The sequence below is a fragment of the Mus musculus genome, chromosome 2 (assembly GCF_000001635.26).
Source record: "Mus musculus strain C57BL/6J chromosome 2, GRCm38.p6 C57BL/6J".
NCBI lineage: Eukaryota > Metazoa > Chordata > Mammalia > Rodentia > Muridae > Mus > Mus musculus.
The window spans coordinates 93,024,927-93,046,332 of record NC_000068.7 but is presented as its reverse complement, the minus strand read 5'-3'; the positions used below and the strand labels follow the sequence as shown (position 1 = coordinate 93,046,332).

Below are 21,406 nucleotides of genomic sequence, written 5' to 3'. Positions count from 1 at the left end.
CGCTCCTCCTCCGCAGCGTCGCCCTCCCCGTGGGGCGCGCGGCGGGGACGCGCGAGCTCCCGCGCGGGGCCGGCTCGGGGGACGCGGGGCTCAGCGAGGCTCGGCTCCGGCCCCCTGAATTGGGGGGTCCGCGTCTGCCCCAAACGCCGCTTTCTTCCGTTTTCCATGTCATTTCCTGTACTAATAAGATGGTGGTCAAAGCAGGGGAGGAGAGCAGCAGCGAGTCGCCGCCGCGCTGCCGCTGGCGCTGAAACTTTGCCCGGCCGGGGACCCCGCGCGCGGCCGCCCCGTCCCGCCGCGTCCCGCCGCCCCGGCCCCGGCCCGGCTCGCCGCCCCGCGTGGGAGCCCGCGAAGGTGAGTGGGCCCGGTGGCCACCGTGGCCATGAACGTGAACATGGCTTCGGAAGACGCTGGGCGGCTCGCCAACCGGCGCGGGGGCCGCGGCGAAGAGCGCGCGGGGACACTGGGGAGCGGGGGCGCAGGCAGGCGACGGGGCACGGACCGGAGCACCGGAAGCGGGGCGGGTCTCAAGGTGGCCCGGGCCCGCAGGTCGTCGCCACCGCCCGACGCGGGCCTCGGGCGGCCCAGCCTCCGCCTCCTTCCTCCGCGCACTCGCCCGCCTTGTTCCACTGTAGCCTTTTCCTCGGCTCCGCCGCGCGCTGACGGACGCGGCCGCCGGCCAATGGGAGCGGCTGTTCGGGCCCGGCGTTCGCAAAGAGAGCGCGTAGACAGGGGGCAGGGCGGGGCGAGGGCGGGATGCAGCCGCTGGCCTAGTTGCAGGGACCCGGTCGCCGGTGCTTCGGGGCCGGGCTGGGGGGCTTAGGGACCGCATGCCTCTCTGTGACCTGCCGCGGGCCTGGGGCGGCAGAGGGAGGGCGTGCCTTTTATCTATTTTAAGTCTTGGTTGCAGCACGGACTCTTCGGGAATTCGCCCCTGAGTGTCGTCTCCACCCCCCACCTCCTCATTCCCGGTCCCCAAGGTACTATGTGATGCAGAAACTGCAGAAACTTGGTGGCCAATGACCTTCCTCTGTCAAGGCCAGCGTGCCCTAGGCAAGTCGCTGCAGGGACTACTGAGCAGCCTTGGGCTAATAAGGCAAAAAGTTGCTAGTGTCTTGAGCCCATCTGAGTTGGAGCTCAGACCCTTAGAATCAGTTGATGACCTAGAGAAGGAAAGTCTGTCTTTTGTTTTTTTTGACCATGGCTTCGTGTGGAGGACAGCCGTGGTCTGTGATTAAGAGTGATCAGAAAGAAGCACGCCCAGTCCTTTGTGCGTGGGGACTGCGAGCAGTGAAGGGAGCCTTCTTTTCATCTTGAGAACCCTATAAACTTTGGGAGTTTTGTCTATCTGAAGCAGAATAGTTTTCCATGAAGTGTGATTCCCGTGGCACCCCTGTCCCCCGAAGAGGAAGGCAGGGACTTTCCTAGGTCTTGGTTGATGGTGTAGGGTGTATGGGTCAGAAGTCCCATATCCCCCTCATCCCTGGGGAGCGGAGTATGGTCTCTGCTGGGAACCTTCTGGGCATATGGCCCAGACCCCCTGGTTTATTTAGTTTCTTGGAAAGGACATCTTCAGGATCCTTCCCACGGGGCTTTGGATTTTGCAGGGCTGTAGTTGATCTCTTCAAGGGGATTCTCCTTCCCTGCAGTGGGTCCAGTACAGCCTGTGTGGGAGTCAGCTGGGAGAGCATTGAGATAGGATCAATTAAGTACCTGGCCCAGGGTCAGACTCCTGGTTTCAGAATCTAGAGCTGTGATCCTGGGCGATGCTCTGTGAACCATTTTGGGAATCACGATTGCCAGACCCCAGCCTGCTCCACCCAGCCCCTAACTAACAGTGCCCCTAAGGAGCAGATGCTCTCAGGGTGTGGTACCTTCTGAGTATCCGTCTCAAAAATGAGGAACACTTGTCCCAGGGGCCCTTGCTCTGTCATCACGGCCATCACCCCCAGCCTGGAGCTTTCTGGTCCAAATGTTTCTTAGGTTGGTTCTCCGAGGTGTCTGATGAGAGTCCTTCATCTGGCTTACTCTTCACTTAGATTCAATGTGGGATTATCAGAAAGCCTGAAAGAGGCAAAGACTATTGGAAGAGGAGTTGGGGGGTTGGAGTTATGCTGCCTTTGTGGTCTCTCACTTGGCTTTCCTCCATAAGCTTCCTCCAGGGTTGATCTCAGTGTGTCCCTGCCTGCCTCATCCAGTCAGTCCACCCATCTGCAAGCCCAGGGAGCTCTCTTTAGTGAATCCAACCCATCCTGGCTTCCTAATTTCTCCCCACTAGCACACTGGGGAACAGTACTTCCTGTTCCCAGGACAACTGCTAGGGTCTGAGATAAGGCACCTGCTCTTGCCCTGTTCCCCGTGGTACAATTGGGGTCACCTCAGTCTCCCTAGTTCCTGCTCCCGCTCCCCCTCCAGTCTGCCTGGTGCACTTCTGATAAAGGATCAAATTGTTGCTAACTGTAAAGCCTATAACATGACTCTCCCTTATCTTCAGCCTCATCTCCTGCCCTTCTCACCTCTCTGTTGCCCAGCCCAGCCCAGCCTGCCCTGGCCAGCCTCTCTTGGATCCTGACCTAGGATTTATGAATGAATGAAAGACAGTGAGGGGCAGAGTGGTGTGGAAATGTCTGCTGGCCTTTACTTTTTGTTTTTGTTTTTAGATTTATTATGTGAGCACACAATCACTCAACACCGGAAGAGGGCATGGGATCCCATTACAGATGGTTGTGAGCCACCATGTGGTTGCTAGAAATTGAACTCAGGACCTCTGGAAGAGCAGTCAGTACTCTTAACCTCTGAGCCATCTCTCCAGCCCCTGTATCTGGTGGTCTTTATTGCCCTCCTAAAAATATTTCCAGCAGCTCCAGGTATACCACAGGGTTGCCTTCAGTCCTCTTATTCTAGGTCAAGGCCATGTGACTAGCTGGTGAGTCTGGGACATGAGTTGATTGTGGCTCAAAGCAGTTAGCTGTCAATGCAAGACTCTCCTAAGATCTCCTTCTTGGTGGTGTGGCATCTGATAGCAGAATTGGAACTGCTTCTGTGTCATTCCATGAGCAGTGTACCTTGGTGCTCCACCATAAATGTGCAGTACAACTGAGGGATAGACCTTTGTTGTTTGAAACCACTGAGACCCAGGTTGGCTTATTCTTACAGGATAGCTTATGTCACCTCCTCCAGGAAGCCTTTCTGGGTTAGGCTAAACTTGGGTTACAGGTGTTTCTGGTCTCATCCTCGTCTCCTTGGATTCCTGTTGTTACTTAGTGATGATCTTTCATCGTCACCAGACCATGGGTCCTGTTTTAGGTAAGAGGCTTGTGTCTGAGAGCTGCTGGGTGAATGCCCTCTGTGAGTACTTGGCCCTGACTGAGGACAGGCAGTGTGCTCCGAGCCTCCCTGAGCTGCAGTTCCAGCAGGAAGGTTTCAGATGCAGCAGTAAGTCACTGGTCGAGGGCAGATGCAAAGCTCTTGGTCTTTGCAGGTGTCTGGACCCAGTGGCACTGAGCTCCAGAGAACTATGATAGGCAATTCCAGGAGAGATAGAGGATGAGATGGGAGGCCCCGAGATCTCTGCTGACATAAGGGGTGATTCAGTGCAAGGGTGGGAAAGGAATGGTGGTGATATCAGCTAGTGTCCCCGAGGGCTTACACCTGTCAGGCACTAAGCAGCTCTGTCCTGTATAAGTCAGTTTCTCAAGACTGTGTATCACCTGAGGCCGTTTACTGTCTGAGGCAAGGGCATTCATTTAGCTAACAGTTTTGGAATCTGAAGGTCCAAACAGCATGGCCCCAGCTCCAGGGAGATGTCTTTGGAGTGTTTCATTGTGCTGGATAGCACAGTGGAGGGGCATGTGACAGGGGAGATCACATGGTAAGACAAAGAGTCTGGAAGAAGTCTCATTAAGGATACACACACACACACACACACACACAAAAGAGAGAGAGAGAGAGAGAGAGAGAGAGAGAGAGAGAGAGAGAGAGAGAAAGAGAAACCCAGGGACCTCCTAATAGGCCCCATGTCTTCAAATCCTGCCTCTTTAAACATGTGAACCATTATCACTAGGGTACACTCAAGTGCTAGCCACTCCATACTACATCCCTGTTCTGGAGATACCCACAAGTTTTTACAGATCGGGAAACTGAGGCTCTGAGAGGTGGGGTGAGAGGTATAGAGCTTATGGCACAGTCAGGATCAGAAAGTGGGATGTCACCTGAAAGCAGCCACTTGGAGCAAAGGCAGAGGACCCTGGGAGCTCCCTGGATAGGGTCCATACACACACAGACACACACACACACAGACACACACACACACACACACACACACACACACACACACACACACGGAGACAGGGGAGGGGGGAGGCATCAATGTGGAGAAGGGACCTGTGGCCAGCCTTGGAGAGGCAGTGGCTGGTGAGTGTGTGTGGGTGTGAGAGGGTGGAAAGGGTATATCATAGAGCAATCTCTATGAAAGTGTCGTGTGGGGTGAGTGACCGTTCTGGACACCCCTCTAATATAGACTTTTGAGCAGAGGAGTGCCTGGCCCAGGAGTACCTGGGAGTGGGGCTTGAGGGAATGAAGCTGGCTGGTAATCTCCACCTCTGGCTGGAGCCTGCAAGTCCTTGGAGGCCCCAGAGCCTCATGTTCTCAGAGTGGGGCCAGGGAGGGAGGGGCTTCTCGGCAGCTGGCCCAGGGGCCATGGCGGAAAAACAAGCCGTGCAGAAAGAAAAAAAAAGCCAGAAGAAAAAAAATGTGTGTTGTTATTTTTAAAAAGCCTATTTCCTATTGCAGATTTGTATCTGCTGATACCAAGGGGGCTGATGTTCACACGCACAGTGTACCTACACTAGTGATATCCCTCAGCCCAGCACCCCAAAAAAGGATTGCAGGAGGGGAAGCCTGGGCCTGGGTGTCATCCTGCCCTTTGTTCCTACCTGAAGCTTATATATTCTTGCCGTGCTAGGCTTGGGGCCACCCAGCCCTTGTCTTACACAACTCATAGGCCCGCGCTCAGCTAGGCACCAGGAAAGGTGGTCATAGGGTTACAGTTGATGGGGAAGGGGAGAGCTGTCAATCCCACTCAAGGAGCAGTCTCCTCAGTGGAGGACACCTTCAGGATGGGCTTTGAAGGATGGGCTGGACGCAGAGGAAGAGAGAGAAAGAAGAGAGGCGTCTGAGTGGGTCAGGGCTGGCGGGCAGCCTTGGAAAGATGGTCTGTGGTTGGTGAGTGTTGGTGCAGGAGGGTGGGATGGATATCAGAGCACAGTGTCCTGGTCCTGCCCTTGGGCATGGGCTCCCTAGAGTACTGCTCCCAGTTGGCTCTGGACTGGCTCTGTCTTCAGCAGCAGGGCTGCCAAAACTACTGCCTTCTGGGACACTTTCCTGTTTAGAATTGCAGCCCGCACGATTCCCTGTCTCAGCTTCCTGCTTTCTCTCTTTATGACAGATCTTACGCCTTCCTTACATGTTTTGTCTTTCTCTCCCTCGCTGTTCTTAGCCCTGTATCTGGCACTTGGTTTACCCCTGTGAACAGTGTAGGGTTTTAGTGATTGTGGCCTGGAAGCTGTGTGAAGTTGTGAACGAATGGGGAGCATTCACCCTTCACAACCTGCGTATAAGGGTAAAATAAAATTGGAAAGTTGGAGTCATTAGAAGAACAAACCGTCAGCTATGCGGATTGTCTAATATTGTGAGACCCCTGCCACTGACATCAGCCAGTCATACTCCAGGGCTCTGCTAGGGCCTTTCTGCATGCCGTCTAGTTTAATCTGCAACAGCTTAAGTTAAATGAACACATCCATTGAAAATTTAACTTGCCAGCCAGGCAGTGGTTGTGCATTCTTTTAATCCCAGCACTTGGGAGGCAGAGGCAAGCAGATTTCGAAGTTCAAGGCCAGCCTGGTCTACAGAGTGAGTTCCAGGACAGCCAGGGCTACATAGAGAAACCCTGTCTCAAAAAAAAAAAAAAAAAAGAAAAAAAAGTGTTTCCCCAGCCTAGGGTTTGAGACACCGAGGCTCAGCAAGGGGAAGAGACTTCACTGTTGGTAAACTGTGCAGCTGGGACTTGAAGCTGGGTCACCTGGCTCCTGCCTTACCTAACCCCCAGTTGCCAGCTAGGCTGGAGTAGCTGTGCTGGCCAAGAAGGAGTTTGTGCACTGGTGGGCTGCAGGGAGCCCCTGAGGGATTTTATGAGACACCGTGACCAGATCCTTGGTCAAGAGTGCACAGGCTGCATAGAAGTGGTTGCAGAAGTGATAGAGAATGAGGAGGAAGCCAGCAGAAGAGATGATTACAGGTTGGAGTGGACAGGTAAAGGCTCAGCTCAGGTGGGCAGAGAATCCTAGTGTTCGTTGTTTGGTTCGGGAGGACTTGGATCTGGGGCCCGGCAGGGAGTGGGAAGTTGGGAAGGGACCAGGTTGGTGGGGTTGGCATTGTGTCCTGCAGAGGACCTGTGCCACCTTCCTCTGTGAACCAGGGAAGCGTGTCCTGGGCATGGACACAATCTTGTATTCTTTACCAAGGACAACATACCTGAAAAGAGATGGACAGAGGCCACACCCTCGGGCACTCATTCCACACACTGAATGCTGCTTGAGGCCTGTCTGGCTCCAGTGTCCTCTGGCCACAGAGATAAGGGTGTCAGTCCCGCCTCATATTCTGTGGAAAAAAATCCCTTTATATTGTTGGTACCAAATTGAAGTCACTGCTCCCCAGGAGGGGTCGGCTGCTGGAAGGAACATGTTTTAAGTACCATGGTCCTTGACAACAGTGCTTTTCACATCCATTTATGGAACCTGGGCTCAGAGAGGTTGATTGAGCAGCTGAAGGGCACACAGCTTAGACTCTTTCCAGTCACCCCGTGAAAGCTACATCACAAAGGAGGGCTTTATGTCTTATCTAATAATTCCCAGCAGGCGACTTTGGCGCTTTAAAAACGATTTGATAGGTAGGGTCTTGGCACAGATGTTGTCAGGACCTTTTTCCACCCTGGGAACCTCAGAGTCAGAACATGGAGTCACAGTTGGCTAGACCCAGAGTCTCAGATGAAGTGATGATGGGGGAGGGGAGCAGACATGGGCAGCTGGCATTCTGCCTCCTGGCATCAGCTTCAGAGTAGAGTAGCAGTGGAGGGCTGGGTTCTATCTTTCAATGAGACACCTGAACCTCTGGAGCTCTCTGTGGCCTGTGGAATTTTCCCTCCCCTCTGACACAGAAGGAAACCCAGCATTCTCTTCCAGGTTCTGCCTTTTCTCAAAACATTTATCCAAAGTCCCAAGGCAGGCTGGCTACCCCACAGGACACCCCATTGTGCCATTGAAGAAACTAGTGTCTTAGTCAGGGGTTCTATTCCTGCACAAAACATCATGATCAAGAAGCAAGTTGGGGAGGAAAGGGTTTATTCAGCTGACACTTCCACATTGCTGTTCATCACCAGAGGAAGCCAGGACTGGAACTCAAGCAGGTCAGGAAGCAGGAGCTGATGCAGAGGCCGTGGAGGGATGTTACTTACTGGCTTGCTTCCCCTGGCTTGCTCAGCTTGTTTTCTTATAGAACCCAAGACTACCAGCCCAGGAATGGCACCACCCACAAGGGATCCTCCCCCCCTTGATCACTAATTGAGAAAATGCCCCACAGCTGGATCTCATGGAAGCATTTCCTCAACTGAAGCTCCTTTCTCTGTGATAACTCCAGCCTGTGTGTCAAGTTGACACACAAAACCACCCAGTACACTGAGGCTCAGAGAGCAGAACAGACCTTATAGGAATCATTTGCTTTCGAGAGGCCAGACTCCAAATCCAGCCTTCCTCTGTGCCCAAGGTTCTCCCTCCTGGATGTATTTGTAGTAACCAGTGTCCATACTCAGGAAAGGGTTGTTAGTGAACACAGGAGAGCAGGCTACGGGTGGTATATGGTGTGACTTAACCTTGAGCTGAGCTGGTGTGGTCATATCTGAGAAGGTAGATGTGGAGACACCCCCCACCCCCACCCCACATACAATCCCAGAGCTCCCAGTCTGTTATCTCCCCCTTTCTAGAACTTTCCTAGAGGGAAAGGATGAGGGCTAAGAAAGGGTCCCGCTGCCAGCTTCCCTCGGTGATGGAGTGGCTGGCTTGGGGTACAAAAGAGGCTGAGTAGACCCTCAGTTCCTCAGCGAGGGGGCCTGTTATGAGAGAGCTTGTCATATGGCAGCACATGGGACCGAGCTACAGTAGACCCAGCATTGTCATTGTCTGCGATAGGGTGTGACCTGGAGGGTGGGGAGCTATTGATTTGACCTGGCTCAGACCTCACAACCCCAGCAGAGTCAGGGTGACTGGTCTTGTATGTGTCCCTGTATATCTGTGTGCCTGTAAAGCCCCTGTGCAGACTAGCAGGGTTCCAGGAAGCAAGTCAGAGAAGCCAGGGAGGTTGATGTTTGCCAAGGGTTCAGTGTCCCAGCCAGAAGGTGTGATGAAGAGCGAGAAGCCCCTTACCTCAGGAAAGGGAAGAGACTTGTGACTTAGTGCATGAGAGAACAGGACTAATCCCTCCCAAGAAATACTGAGCCCCAGTACCAGCCATGCCTGCAGGAGGCACATGCGTGTGCACAGCCCTGCCAGCCTCAGCTGCCCCACTGTGCCCATGTTATTGGATCTGGCTTGTAAAGGTGAAATGGAAGCCCAAAGAAGAAGTGACCCAGAGTCACACAGATAGGAAAGGCTGAGCCGAGATCACCCACTCTGGGTCACTGCTGGTGGTGGCTGGGTTGAGGATCTTTGCACGGGGTGACTGGTGGCTTTCCCGTTTCACCCCTGAGCTGCAGGGTAGTGAAGCGAAAACATAGACCATGAAGAACCGTAGCCCAGGCCAGTCTGGGGCATGGAGGACTCTTGGCACAGTGCAGCTGCATTGTGGGGTGGTTGGGCCTATCTACCTAACACTTTGCCATCATATAGTTGACCAGTATTCCCTTGGGGTCTGGGAATTCAAGCACACTGCTGGATGGCTCTCCTTGGAAGGCAAGGGTGACAGCAGCCTGGCCCATGCCACGCTGGGAATGCTGGGTGGACCTCTGCCCTAGGTGAGCAGCTGCGAGTTACTGTTCTGCTACAGATCCATCAAGGGAGTGAGTGTCACAGGACTTGGAGAACAAACTCAAGAAGCTCTTACTGCACCGTGAGGTCCCCCTGCCATTTTCACTGTAGTTTGCAAACGCATCCAAGGGCCACTGTTTGGAAGCTGAAACAAGGTGGTTGAGGTTTGTTGTTGTTTTGGGGTTTTTTGTTTGTTGTTGTTTTTAATCACAGGTAGTTTGAGCCATTCTGGCTCCCATCCTGACTATAAGTGAAGGCAGGGAGTGTGAGGATTGGCGTTGGCAATGGGGAAGAGAGTGCAGGTTCACTTCCCAGAGGTAGGGGAGCAGCTGAGCACCCCTCAGGAAAAGCAGAAGTGTGTCTGGAGAGGGGAGGGAAGGGCATTTGGGCACTGAGAACAGGTATGTGTAGGTAAGCATTGGGAAGGCCAGAAAGCCATTGAATGACAAGAGGTCTTGGCATTTGAGAGAGGGGAGGGGATGACCCTAGAGACTGGAAGAACTTGCGTGGAGCTACTGAGGAGGTCTTGATCATTCCTTAGTAGAGGTGAGATGCAGCGAGCTTTTATTTTAGGTTGAGAACTTCTGTCCCTGCAGCAGGAGGCTTGGAACGGTTAGAGGAGGGACAAGACCACCCTGGGGTGCGGTCCTTGTTTTTCTCTTGTCTGGGAGGCTGTCCTTGCACTCAGTGGAGTGAGTTGCCAGGGAGGAGCTATCTGCCCATTCTATGGGGCAGTCCTGGGGTGGTGAGCCAGCAAGGCCCCTAGGGTGAGGCCACAGCCCTCCTAGGCTGATCTGGTCCTGAGCTTGTGGTTGCTGGCTGTGGGTGAAGCTTCATTCCCCCACCTCTAACACTAGAGCTGCAGGGTCTGACCTGGAGAGCAGCCAGTGGAGTGGCCAGGTTCTTTGCGGCCTGGTGGGGCTCGTGCACGGAGGAGGGAAGCTGGGGCTTGTTGTAGAGACTGGGGTTACCCTGGTTTGTGGCCTACCATCTGGAGAGCTGGGGTCAGAAGGGACAGTGGCCTGCAGTTGTTTCCCATGTTGATTTCCTGATGGCCAGGTCTGAGGCCAGCATTTCTGCCACACCTGGAAGCTAGGCCCAGCCTGTGCCACTTCAAGGGAGCACAGCGTACCGTGACGAGGTTACTCCTTCAGCTTTCTCCTAGGCTCTTTTCTGAGCTTGAGGGACCCACCTTGCCCTTGGTTTCTGGGAAGAACCCAAGGTGTGCCTGGGCCTGCATGTGGCCACAAGCCCAAGGAGGGGGGCTGCCCAGGAGGGAACTGTGAGAGCACCCCTCCCACTAGCACCAGCCTCTCCCTTCTCCTTGGGGCCCCGTTAAGGGTGCCCCTGGCTCACTCTCTCTGTTAGGCTCCCAGACCAGCTGGGTCCTGCAGCAGCCGCAGGCTGGGCAGCTGCTGTTCAGGGGAGTCTGCGCTCCTGCAGAATGGGGTGGGGCAGGGCAGGCCTTCTTCACCTGACCCAGCTTGGGCTTCAGGCCAACCAGCCTGGAGTCACTGAGGTGCCTTGGTTTCGACGTGGCTCTGGTCACACTGGAAGAGTGGCGCTCTGTGTGTGTGTGTGAGGGGGTGAGGAGCAGATCCTAGGTCGGTGGTCTCAGGTTTCCCCCTGCTGCCTGCCCACCCTGAAGCTGGCAGCTTCCCTGGTTAATGTCATGCAGGACTGCCTAAGTCCTGTTTCTCAAAGGACATCCAAAGCCTGCTCGGCAGGGTCCCCCAATGTAATCCTCTTAGGTTGCACCCAGGAGTCAGGGCTCAGTCAAGGGCTTGGTTTGCCTCAGGCACCATTTAGTATGCCCCAGTAGCAACTCCCCGCTCCTCTCTTGTCTTTGCTTTGATTGTTTTGACACAGGGTCCAACCATGTAGTCCTGGTTGCTCTGAAACTCTCTAGGGTGGCCATCAGGGTGGTCTCAAGTTTACAAGGATCTGCCTACCTCTGCCTAGAAAGAAAGGCACATGCCACCACACCCAGCAAGTCTAACTGTCTTGGAGCCCAGTCATTGCCCATTTATTTTCTTGGTGCCTTGGGTCTCCCTAGAGTGTGGCCGTGACAGCGCGTGTTACTGGAACCACTGTTTTTCACAGAGGGGTGAGCTGATCTTAACTTATTCATAGCCAGCCTGGGAGTTGTGCCATTGACCCAGTTGGCAGATGGACTAACTGAGGCTCCCAAGAGTTCAGTGAAGATGGTAGGGTCTTGTGTGGGTACTTGAGGGCAGAGCTGAGGCTCAGGTCTACTCCTCCTGGCTCTTCTGTCTACACTGGAGTTGGCTTGAAGTAGTGATGTCATCAGTATTTGACTATTACACGGTCCTGACCTGGGGTTTAGCTGGGTTCGGTCTGTTTGGGGTTAGGATTCACTGGACAGTTAGGACCCTTGCCTGGGTACAGTGTCACCGTCAAGTACTTAGCCTATGAACACTTCAGATGTTTGTCTGCTTTTGCCTCTCTCCTTTTGGAACTTCACCTTTGAATCATTCCTTTCAGATGCACCCTCTATCCTGGAACACCCCAGAAGCTGGGCAGGAGCTAGGCAGCCTCTGGTAAGGAGGCTGAGGTCACTGTGGAAGCGGGGGGGGGGGGGGGGGGAACGGGGGGACGGGCGGGGGGCGGGGTGTAGGGAAGGGTGGGCCGCTCTCAGTAGCCAGGTTGTTCACCTCTGACTGCCTAAGCCATTTCTTAAGTCACAATGGGACCGCCATTACCCAACCTCCCCCTCCCCAGGATCTAATCCTGTGCACAGTGCTTTCAAAGGACTCCACATGTGGGTAGATAGGCCCTGGGTCCCTGCTTCCCTAACCAGGCTCGGCAGGGACACCCAATCCAGCTGTCCATGGGGCATTAGACTTTTCTCTGATGCTCCCAGCCTTGTTGTAGGTGATTGTATTGCTGTGGGGTGAGGTGAACCACCATTTCCCAAGGCAGATCTTTGTGTCTTTTAAAATTTGTGGTGCTGAGTTTTAACCCTATAAAGGTCATACAACTATATATTTGCTGTAAAAGTGGAATGTTGACAAATAAGGCGTTCCTTAGCAGACGGGGCATTCCTGACTCTTCCACAAGGCTAGCATCACAGTAGCCGTGGTCCTGCACAGTTCTTTCTGGATTCAGTCTTGTAGTGTGTAGGACACAGACAGCGAGAGTTGCCTGTAGTATTGACTATTGGGTACATTAACTTTCAACATTCTACCTAGAAAAATCTGGCTTTTCTGTAGGGTGTGTGTGTGTGTGTGTGTGTGTGCGTGCGTGTGTGTGTGTGTGTGTGTGTGTGCTTGCACTTGTTGGGTGTGTGTATACATGTGCTGGTGCATTTATAGACCAGAGGTCAGTACTGGATATTTTCCTCGGTCACTTTCCACGTTGTGATGCGTGGCTGCCAGGGTCTCTCTCTCTCTCTCTCTCTCTCTCTCTCTCTCTCTCTCTCTCTCTCTCCTAACCTGGAGCTCTCTGATTTGGCTGGGCTGACTGGCCAGCAAGCCCAGGGACACTCTCTGCCTCCCCGGATTTCAGGAACTCACTGGTGCACCTGACTTATTTTTACATCCCTGGGGTTTGAACTCTGGTCCTTATGCACAGCTAGCACTTTCCCAACTGGGCCGTCTTCCTGTTCTCCCCCGCCAGCCCCCCTCTCTACTATGTAGCCCAGGCTGGCTTCCAGCTCGTTGGTCTTCCTGCCTCAGTGTTCTGAATACTGAGATTATGGGCTTGAGCCATCAGAGCTAGTCTGGCTCTGACTTCACATGGAGACCTACCATCTTTCTAAAGACACTAATGCATAGTGCTTGGAAGTCATTGTTATTTAGCCATTCCCCTACCGATAGACATGGAGGTTAGCTATGATTTTATTCCAGAACTTCCTTGGGCCTCTCTGGAGTTGCTCTTGCTGGGTTATGGGAACCTGCTGTGCTTTAAAAATGTATTATCCAATATTTAAAATGTGTCCGTTAAGAGTTGGTGAAGGACCAAACACCTCCCATGGACGCCAGTTATCCCAGGCTCACTTCTTTTGAGCTGGATGGAAAATCTGCATCCTTGACCCCAGTGTCTCCTCTCCTTCAGTCTCCTCTGCTGTCCTTGTTCTAGTGGGAGCCGCAGGGAGGCGCGGTGGTGGTGGGTGTCCAGAAGATCAGCAGCCTCTGGAATCGGAATGCCCAGGCTGAAATCCTGACCCAGCTCCTCCAAGAGCCACCATTTCTAGAACTGTGGCACCTCTGTGGCTTGGCTGTATCCACTGTGAACCAGAAATAACAGCACTCGCGTCATTGAGCAGCCTTGAGTGCAAAGGGCTGGCCAGGCAAAGGGTAGGCAGCCAGCAGTGTCCCTGTAGTGGGGTCCCGCCTCTGCCTTCGTTCACCATCGCCTCACTGGGCGCAGAGCCCACGTCCCTGGTGAGCAGCCTGGGTTGGCTCTCGCCTTTGTGACGCCTCCATTCCCCGGTCAGTGGGTGTCCCAGAGGACATTGCTGCCTGGGAATGCAACGGGTGATCAGATTTCTACCCTGCTTGGCCCTGAAGGTTCTGGACTGGGGCCTGCAGAGAGGGAAAGTGGCTGTCCTGGTCATTTGCTCTGAGGAGGTGGCCAGGAGCATAGCACCTAATGTAACCCCACACCGTGGACACATTTACTGGTCCTCAATGGGGCCGTTGTGGCTGTGGATTTGATCTCTGTTGGCCTGCATGGTGGGCAAGAGAAGAAAGCAGCGTGGGGCCAGACTTGCCCCCTGGGAGCTGGGTGTCTTAGCACCATGTTGGCCCAGGCAAGGGTTTGCCTCAGCCTTTGGAGTACAGCATTCTCCTGGTTCCGTGTTGAGAGAATGGCTTCTGACTCTTCCTTACAGCCCTGGCAAGCAGCAGAGTCTGCCCTGCCTGACCAGCTTGCCTTGTGAAACAGGTGCCCCGGTTGTGGCCGTTGCCCAGGAGGAGAGAAACCAAGGTTACAGATTCCTAAATGACAGTCTCAAAGCCACCCACATGGTTGACCACTGGCAGGGCTGGGAGTGGTAGCCAGGCCATCTGGCTGTCTATTCACTCCTTTCTTACAAGGCCACCCAATGTGATCATTTTGGCAGAGGGTGGCCAGCCGGGCGGCCTGCTTAGCCTTGCCTCTCCGGGCAGTGGCGTGTGGTCAGCGAGTGCAGACAGCTGGGATTACATTTTAAAAGCAGAGGAGTGTGTGGCTGGCCCCAGCCCAGCCCTCCCCAGCACCAAGCTATACACCCTCCTGGTGGTTGAAATGGCCAGCTGAAGAGTCGCTGCTCCAAGGTCCTCTGCCCTGTTAGAGGGAGGACACTGGGGACTCCCAGGGAAGCACAGAAAAGCCATCACTGGGCCAGTTTTCAACGGGGAAAAGTAAGTCTCCGAAAGACTAGTGGGCTAGAGGGTGCTGGTGGGTAGTAGGGCATCTGCCTGCCCCCTCTGTCCAGCTGCTGGCTCGTGCTGGTCTGCTGTCACCTCATTCTGAAGGTACTGACCTGGCCCTGCTCAGAGTGAAGGTTGTAAGCATAGTGTCAGAGGGATTTGTACACGGGTTTCACACATCGCTTGTGTACTGAGCGCTTACCTATGGCTAGATGATGTTCAGTGCCTTGTGATGAGCCAACTACTCCTCAGAATAACCCATGATGGCCGCTGTTGTTAGTTCCCATGTGTAGCTGGGAAAGCCTCACCACGTAGCCCAGACTGGCCGCAGATTCACAGGGCTTCTCTTGCCTCCGCCTCCCAAGTGCTGGAGTTACAGGTGAACTTGGCTAGCCCCATCCCAGTCTTCTAGCACAGGCTGTATGAGCAAGGGAGCCATCAGACTGTGGAATAAGGGCTTTTCTGGGAGGCAGTGGTGACTGGGGGGGTCTTGCGGGAGTTACGTGGACTCTTTGCACGCCAGTTTTGATGGGAAGAGGCCCAGCAGTGCAGTTTGAAAGCTCTGTACCCAGGGCCCCGGCCACAGCAGCTGTGCTCACTCTGGGAGACCTGCAGCAGAGCTGATTGGAGCTACATCCTAGCGGGGAGGTGCTGCTTCTCCCAGCTGGCCATACACACGCTCAGCTGCCAGCCCCTGGAGTGGAAGTACATTCTCTCTGCAAGGGCGGCTGTGGGTGTTACTGGTGCTCTGGGACCAGAGGGACAGAGGGCAGATAGTGTGCCCACCTTCATACAGGACACTTGTGTTGCCATTGAACTCTTTCAGCCTACAGTGCTCGCTCCCCCCCCACCCCCCGCAATCCCCTCCCCGCCCCAAGCCTCCACTGAGCCTATCTCTAACACAGCTCAGGAAGGTCTGGTAACTTACCTGACTCACTCGCCTTCAGATGAACCCCTCCTTCAGTGGCTCCTGTGTTCCTCATGGGTCCCACAAATAGAAACAGCTGCCTAGATGAGAGCTATACCCAGGGTCTCTACTGGGTCTGGTTAGTTCTATGAGTGACACAGCCACATAGGCCCCTGTATGCAGGGAATCCTTCATTCCCTCAGCCACGTTTACTCTGCACAAATAGCCCAATAGCAGGATCTCTACAATGGTATTCACACTTGCTCTGTGGCCTTTTGTAAGCCCCACTCCCTGGGTCAGTAAGGGATCTCCCCCCACCTTGCCAGTGGATAGAACATGGAGGGCTTGCTGTTGGGTCTGAGACTGGAAAACACATAGTAGGTATGAGGGCTGCCAGTGTCCCCTTGTCACACTCACCTGAGGGCTGGAGATCAAGGGGTCTGGGTTCAGATCCTGCTTCGTCGCATCCCTGTAGTTGCCCAAGTATCCTCTCGGAGCTGACTCTCCCTCACCTGTGAACTCGGAGGGCAGCAGAATGGGCAGCTCACTGGAACCCAGGCATGTCTGCTTGCTGGAGGTCTGCTGCCAGGGAGGGAACAAGGAGGGACTTAGGAAAGCTCTAGAGCCCGTGCCAACAGCCCAGGAAGCAGAGGCCAGAAATAGAAGAGCCCGGAGACAGGGGCTCCAGATGGCCAGGCTGCCCTCTGCCAACCCCAGAGGCCAACCCAAGCCCATGTACAGTCCTCTCTCCAGGGGCTGGTCACAGCATAAATTACTCCTTGGCAGGGCAGACTAATTTTACCTTCGTGGTTTTCATGATTCATTTCCCATTCGGGGACCTGTGAGAGAAATGGAAAGGACTCTGCTAGTTGGGTGCTAGCATGCTGTGTCCGTGTGGGGTTCCCCTGGGCTGTCATGATTTGGTATAAATGGTGCAGTGGATCCCAGGGCTGGAATCCATCAGGGTTTTGTTTGTTTGTTTGTTTGTTTGTTTGTTTACCATAGCTTATGTTGGCTTCTGTGGTAGAGTAAGGAGGTTGATGGGAAGGTGTTTGTCACTTGCTGGTCCAGTGCTGTGAGTTTTTGGATGCGCCCCCCCCACCCCATCCCACCCCTACATTGTAGTCACAGAAAGCCAGAGCAAGCAGGTAATGAAGGAAATGAAGCCCAGTCGCCTCATTGTTCAGACAGGGAGAGTGGGGCTCAGCGCCTAAGTGGAAGAGGTCCCAGGCTCACAGCAGCACAGCCCGACTTGTCTCATTTTATAAAGGGACAATGGGAGGCTTCTCTAGTTCTGATCACAGCAGGGCGTGTCCCTCTGCCACTTGCCTTCCCCGATTCTACTTGAGCTGCTCCTTGCAGGGACCTGGCTGCCTGTGCTCTCATTTCCGGCCTCCTGTACCTCTGGGAGCACAAGATGTCATCCACTTGAGCTCCGAGTCTGCGGGGCTCAGGGTAGGGAGCAGTCCAGAGGAAGTCGAGCTGGCAGCTGGATGCATCCCAGGTCCTCAGTCTGCCATACAGGTCACCAGCTCGGAGGCCACCACAGGAAACTCAGAGGCTGGCTGCCTGGCTGCCTGCCTTCAGAGCTGGGGAGGCTGGCTCATCTGAGCAGGGCTCCCACTTGCGTCCAGCACACCGCCACTGTGTGGAGCCACCTGCGCAATGTGACCAGCCTGTCTGACTGTAGAGAGCAGACACCCCAGGCTTTCCTGAGGGTTCTTCTGTTTCTTTAAAACCGGCAGAAAGAAAAGTTGAGATAGCAACAGCTGCCAGTGTGCCACCTACATATACTTCCTTCCTTCCTGTTGCCTCAGGGTGGAGCAGGTTCGACAGTGATTTTCTTGTGGGATCCTCTCAGGAAGACCTGTCCTGGACAGAATCCCTTCCTCTCTTAGTTGCAGTTCATCACCTGTCCTACAGGGGTGCCACCTGAGAATAGTAGCAGGAGGGTAGGCTTTGTGCTGGTAAGATTGCATATGGCTGCTGTGCAGCTTTGGTCAAGCCACTTAACCTCTCTGAACTTCCATCTGAAAAGCGAAGGAAAACTGTTTGCAAGGTCGTGGACTTTATGGAATCACCACCTGCCAGAAACTCAGCCGTCACGCAAAAATGGAATGCATGTGGCTGAGCTCGAGGTCCAAGAGGATCCTGAGAGCTTCAGGCAGCATTGGCTCCAGGGGCTCGTACAGTGTCTTCAGGACACCGTCCAGCCTTCTCTGCTTTCTTCTGTACTGGCTCTCCTCACAGGCAGCCACTGGGGTGGGGTTGTGGGTGGGGGTGAGGCACAAGCCTGGCAGCAGGCACAGCTGTTCTGCATCCTTTTCTCTTCGCAGTGGTCTCCTGGGACACTCCACCCCTTCATCCATTGGCTGGGTCTCCTACCTGTCCACCCTGAGGCAATAGGAAGGAAGGTGCACTAATCACTGAGGACTGCTGATCCAGGCTCTGACTGGTTGGTCTTCACAATCACACACCTAAGTGTCCCCAAGACACCAGACAGTCGGTGCCAGAAAAAATAAGGGTCAGTAAGGCATTCCCATAGGCATAGCTGCTGACCCATGAGGACAGGAACCCTGTTCTCTGGATTCCCAGCAGGTAGGACAGTGCTGGCATGCAGAACTGCAGGAGGACAGGCCACAAGGGAGGGAATGGGTGCCCTCCACTGGGTTTAGAAGACACCCCACTCTGCCAGGGCATTGTCACATTAGAGCGTCCCCCCTCCCACCTCCTTCCTGGAGGCCCGTGAGGAAGGTCACCTTCCTGGCAGTGTCACTGCTCTGCAGAGCCTCTTCCTTCTGAGCTTGTCAGCTCCACCAGTGCAGTCCCACAACCGCAGTCTGTCCCACAGGTGTGACAAGCAGACATTACGAGTGGTAGTGCCCGTGTCACCATACATACGCAGGTTTATTAGCCGACATCATCCCCCTTGGTCTCCTTCATCTGTAAGCTTCAGTAGCTCCCCACGCTGCTTGTCCTTTTGAAGCAGAGCTCCTGCCCTGTCACCCATAGGAAGGGAACAGTGAGGAGTGAGATCATGTGTAGAGTAGGTGCTTGCGAAAGGGCAGGGCCAAGCCAGGATCTCTGCCAACTCATGGATCTGTACGTGAGCCCTTCCACCTTCATGGAAAAACTGCTTACTCTGGTGTTTATACATGACTACCACACACACACACACACACACACACACACACACACAAGAGTCATAGAAGAATCCCAGGACCATAGTGTCTGTACTAGAGTACAAAGGATCAGAACAACTTTATTGCCAGCAGCTCCGCGCACAGTAGGCTCCCCCTGCATGGCAGATAACTGCATTGGCAGGACAGGTAGATCACCCTGCCCTCAAATCACAGGGAAGAATGTGATGAGCATACAGTGGGTCGCTGCGTAGGGGAAGAGCCCAGGGTTGAGGGCTCAGCACCTTCCAGGGCAAACAGAGAAGCCAATGTCTGTCTTCTGGAAGCCATCAGGTACATGCTCAAAGTCCCCTTGACCTACTTTATTACTATGTGACCCGCGGCAGAAATGGTTTGGGGGCCAGAGAACAGGAAGCCCTTACAGCCAGAGATGCTCTGTGGAGATGTTGCAAGGATGCCCAGAACTCAGGCGGGCAGCCCTACCCCATCTTGAGCATGCACTTGGACAGTCCCCTAAACCAGGCATGTTAGACAGACTGTGGGTCAGGAAGTCGGGGGTGGAGCCTAGGGTTCTGTTTAACCAGCGAGTTCACCTCTCACCTCACTTCACCAGCTGTCCAGAGCCGCTCGGTACATGCGAGTACATCTGAGTATCAGAGCCATTCTATATGTGCTGCCAATGGCATCAAGTATTTGAAAATGGATTTCTTTGTCTATGTGTGTGTACGTGTGTGTGTGTGTGTGTGTGTGGGTGCACACGTGCCATGGTGTATGTGTGGAGGTCAGAAGATAACTTGAGTCAGTCCACTCCTTCCACTATGTTATGCCTGGGGATTGAGCTCAAGTCATCAGGCTTGGCAAGAAGGACCTGAAGGGCTTTTAACTCATTGAGCTCTGAGTACATTTCACACAGCAACCTTACCAAGTAGATGCTGCCCATGTCCACAGGCCCAGAGAGATTCAGGCGCCTCCCCAGTCGCACTACAATAACTTGAAGCATCATGGAATGCTCTTCTCATCAGCCATTCTGTTTCAGGTCTTGCTGTCACCATGGAGGAGGCCGTGCATCCCAGAGCCTGTTGAGTGTCCACTTTGCACCAAGCCCTGTTCTGGCTGCAGGGGACACAGCAAGGGACAGAATAGATAAGCATCTTCACTTCCTGGAGTCTACATTCTAGTTGGAGAGAGACCGGGCCGATCTTATAAATAAATACCATGCACATTGGTTGGATAACGGTGTGGTCGGCAGAAAGTACAGCAGGCAGGAGAGAAAGAGCAAGGGGTACTAGTTAATGTAGAATGCCCAGAGATTTGACATCAGTCGAAGCCTGGAGGGAGGGGCAAGCCATGCGCATCCTCTGGAAAGAGCACTCCTTACAGAGGAAATAGCCACCACAAAGTCATGTGGGAGGGAGGGCAGGCTCCTGGGGCTATGCTAGGGGTAGTGGGAGAAAGAACCATGAGTGACGAGGTCGCAGGAAATGGGTATGGTGTCCTGTATAATCTGCTCTGCATGAGATGGTCACTGTGCAGGGTTTGAAGCAAGGGGCCCCATGGTGATAGATTCGCCTTGACTGTGGGTGCCCAGTAGGGCGCCACTCTGGGGAGGCTGCTATGTGTGAGTAGCTGAGTTCAGGAAGAGTCACTGGGAAGGAGTAGCTTCCTTCTTTAGTAAAGCTGCCTGATGTGTTGATGTGACGGAGCTCCCAAACCCTAGGGAAGCTCGGAGAAAAGGAGAGAAATGGTGGCATGGAAGCCCACGTGTAACTTTTACCTGGTTTCGTGGTGTGAGATCAGATCACACTATGTAGCAGGGGCTGCCCTTGAGTTCCAGATCTGGGGTGAAGGTGTGAGGTATCACATCCAGGTTCTGTGCATCCTGAAGAGGCCCCCGTACCAGGTCCCTCTCCGTAGAGTGCCCAGTGCAAACTCCCAACCCAGAGAGCATGCATCTGAGTTGGTTTCCAAGGCCCAGACGGCGAGCTGAAGCCACCAGGAACAAGCCTAGTCAGAAGGGGCCCCGTACCTGCAGTGGGGCAGGGCAAAGCAAGGGTGGGTGACAGCTGATCAGAGCGGTGACCCTGTCTTCAGAGGCTTCAGAGAGAGAGAGAGAGAGAGAGAGAGAGAGAGAGAAGCTTCCAGGCAGTGAAGAGGTGGGCTGGCTTTCCCATCTGCTGACCGGCACTCCAGCTTTGCCCATCGAATTCCCCCCTTCCAGTGTGTCCAGTACCAAACAGTTCTCAGATCCTCCAGCCTCACCTGTCCACACTGGCTTTCCAGGCTCAGCACAGACTCCAGAGGACTGGGGCTCAGTCTCACGGGACGTCCACTTCAGACTATTTTTTTCAGATCCTAAGTGTCTATGCTTCAGACCACTGTAGATCAAGGCTCCGAGCCTTCCTCAGTCTCTCTCCATCATCCCCTGGGTTGATTTACAGAATGAAGGAAATGGTGTTTCTCACCATTCCTGGCTTATAGAAAAGGCCCAAGCCAGACACTGCCAGATAGAAGAGCTGCATAGGGAATGGTGTGTGCATGCATGTGCGTGCGTGCGTGTGTGTGTGTGTGTCTGTGTGCGTGTGTGTGATACGTAGCACATACATCTGTGCTCTGGGATGCACATGTGAAGACTGGGGGTTGACGTCCACCCCCATTTCTGTCCACCTTCCTTTTGAGACAGGGTTTCTTGTTGAACCTGCAGCTCACTGTTTCAGCAGACTGGATAGCCTGCAAGTCCCTAAGCTCTGTCTGTCCCCTCCCCCACAGGACCCCATACTCGGATTGGGTGTGGGTGCTGGGAACTGAACTCAGTCTCTGTGCTAGCCCAGCGCTTTACTCACTGAGCACTTCCCCAAGCCCATATTTTAAAAAATTGTTTAGTTTAGTTTTCTGGCTCTGGTCATTGGATCC

At 54.0% G+C, this 21,406-nt stretch overlaps 1 protein-coding gene and 1 long non-coding RNA gene across 4 annotated transcripts in view; one reads left to right on the top strand and one right to left on the bottom strand.

Annotated features, from left to right (window-relative positions):
- Positions 1–167: 167 nt before the first annotated feature.
- The window catches only part of Prdm11 (PR domain containing 11), an 81,015-nt gene continuing 59,776 nt past the window's right edge, over positions 168–21,406 (top strand). For all 3 annotated transcript variants that reach the window (NM_001368849.1, NM_001368848.1, NM_001177536.2), the window contains exon 1: positions 168–354. The gene's annotated coding sequence lies outside the window, so the exon portion shown is untranslated. The remainder of the gene's footprint in view (positions 355–21,406) is intronic.
- 4631405J19Rik (RIKEN cDNA 4631405J19 gene) lies at positions 12,888–16,985 on the bottom strand. The gene is made up of 6 exons (NR_110333.1): positions 16,686–16,985; positions 16,159–16,195; positions 15,774–15,935; positions 15,378–15,457; positions 14,652–14,867; positions 12,888–13,323 (listed from the first exon to the last, which is right to left on the bottom strand). It is a non-coding gene; the product is annotated as an RIKEN cDNA 4631405J19 gene (long non-coding RNA).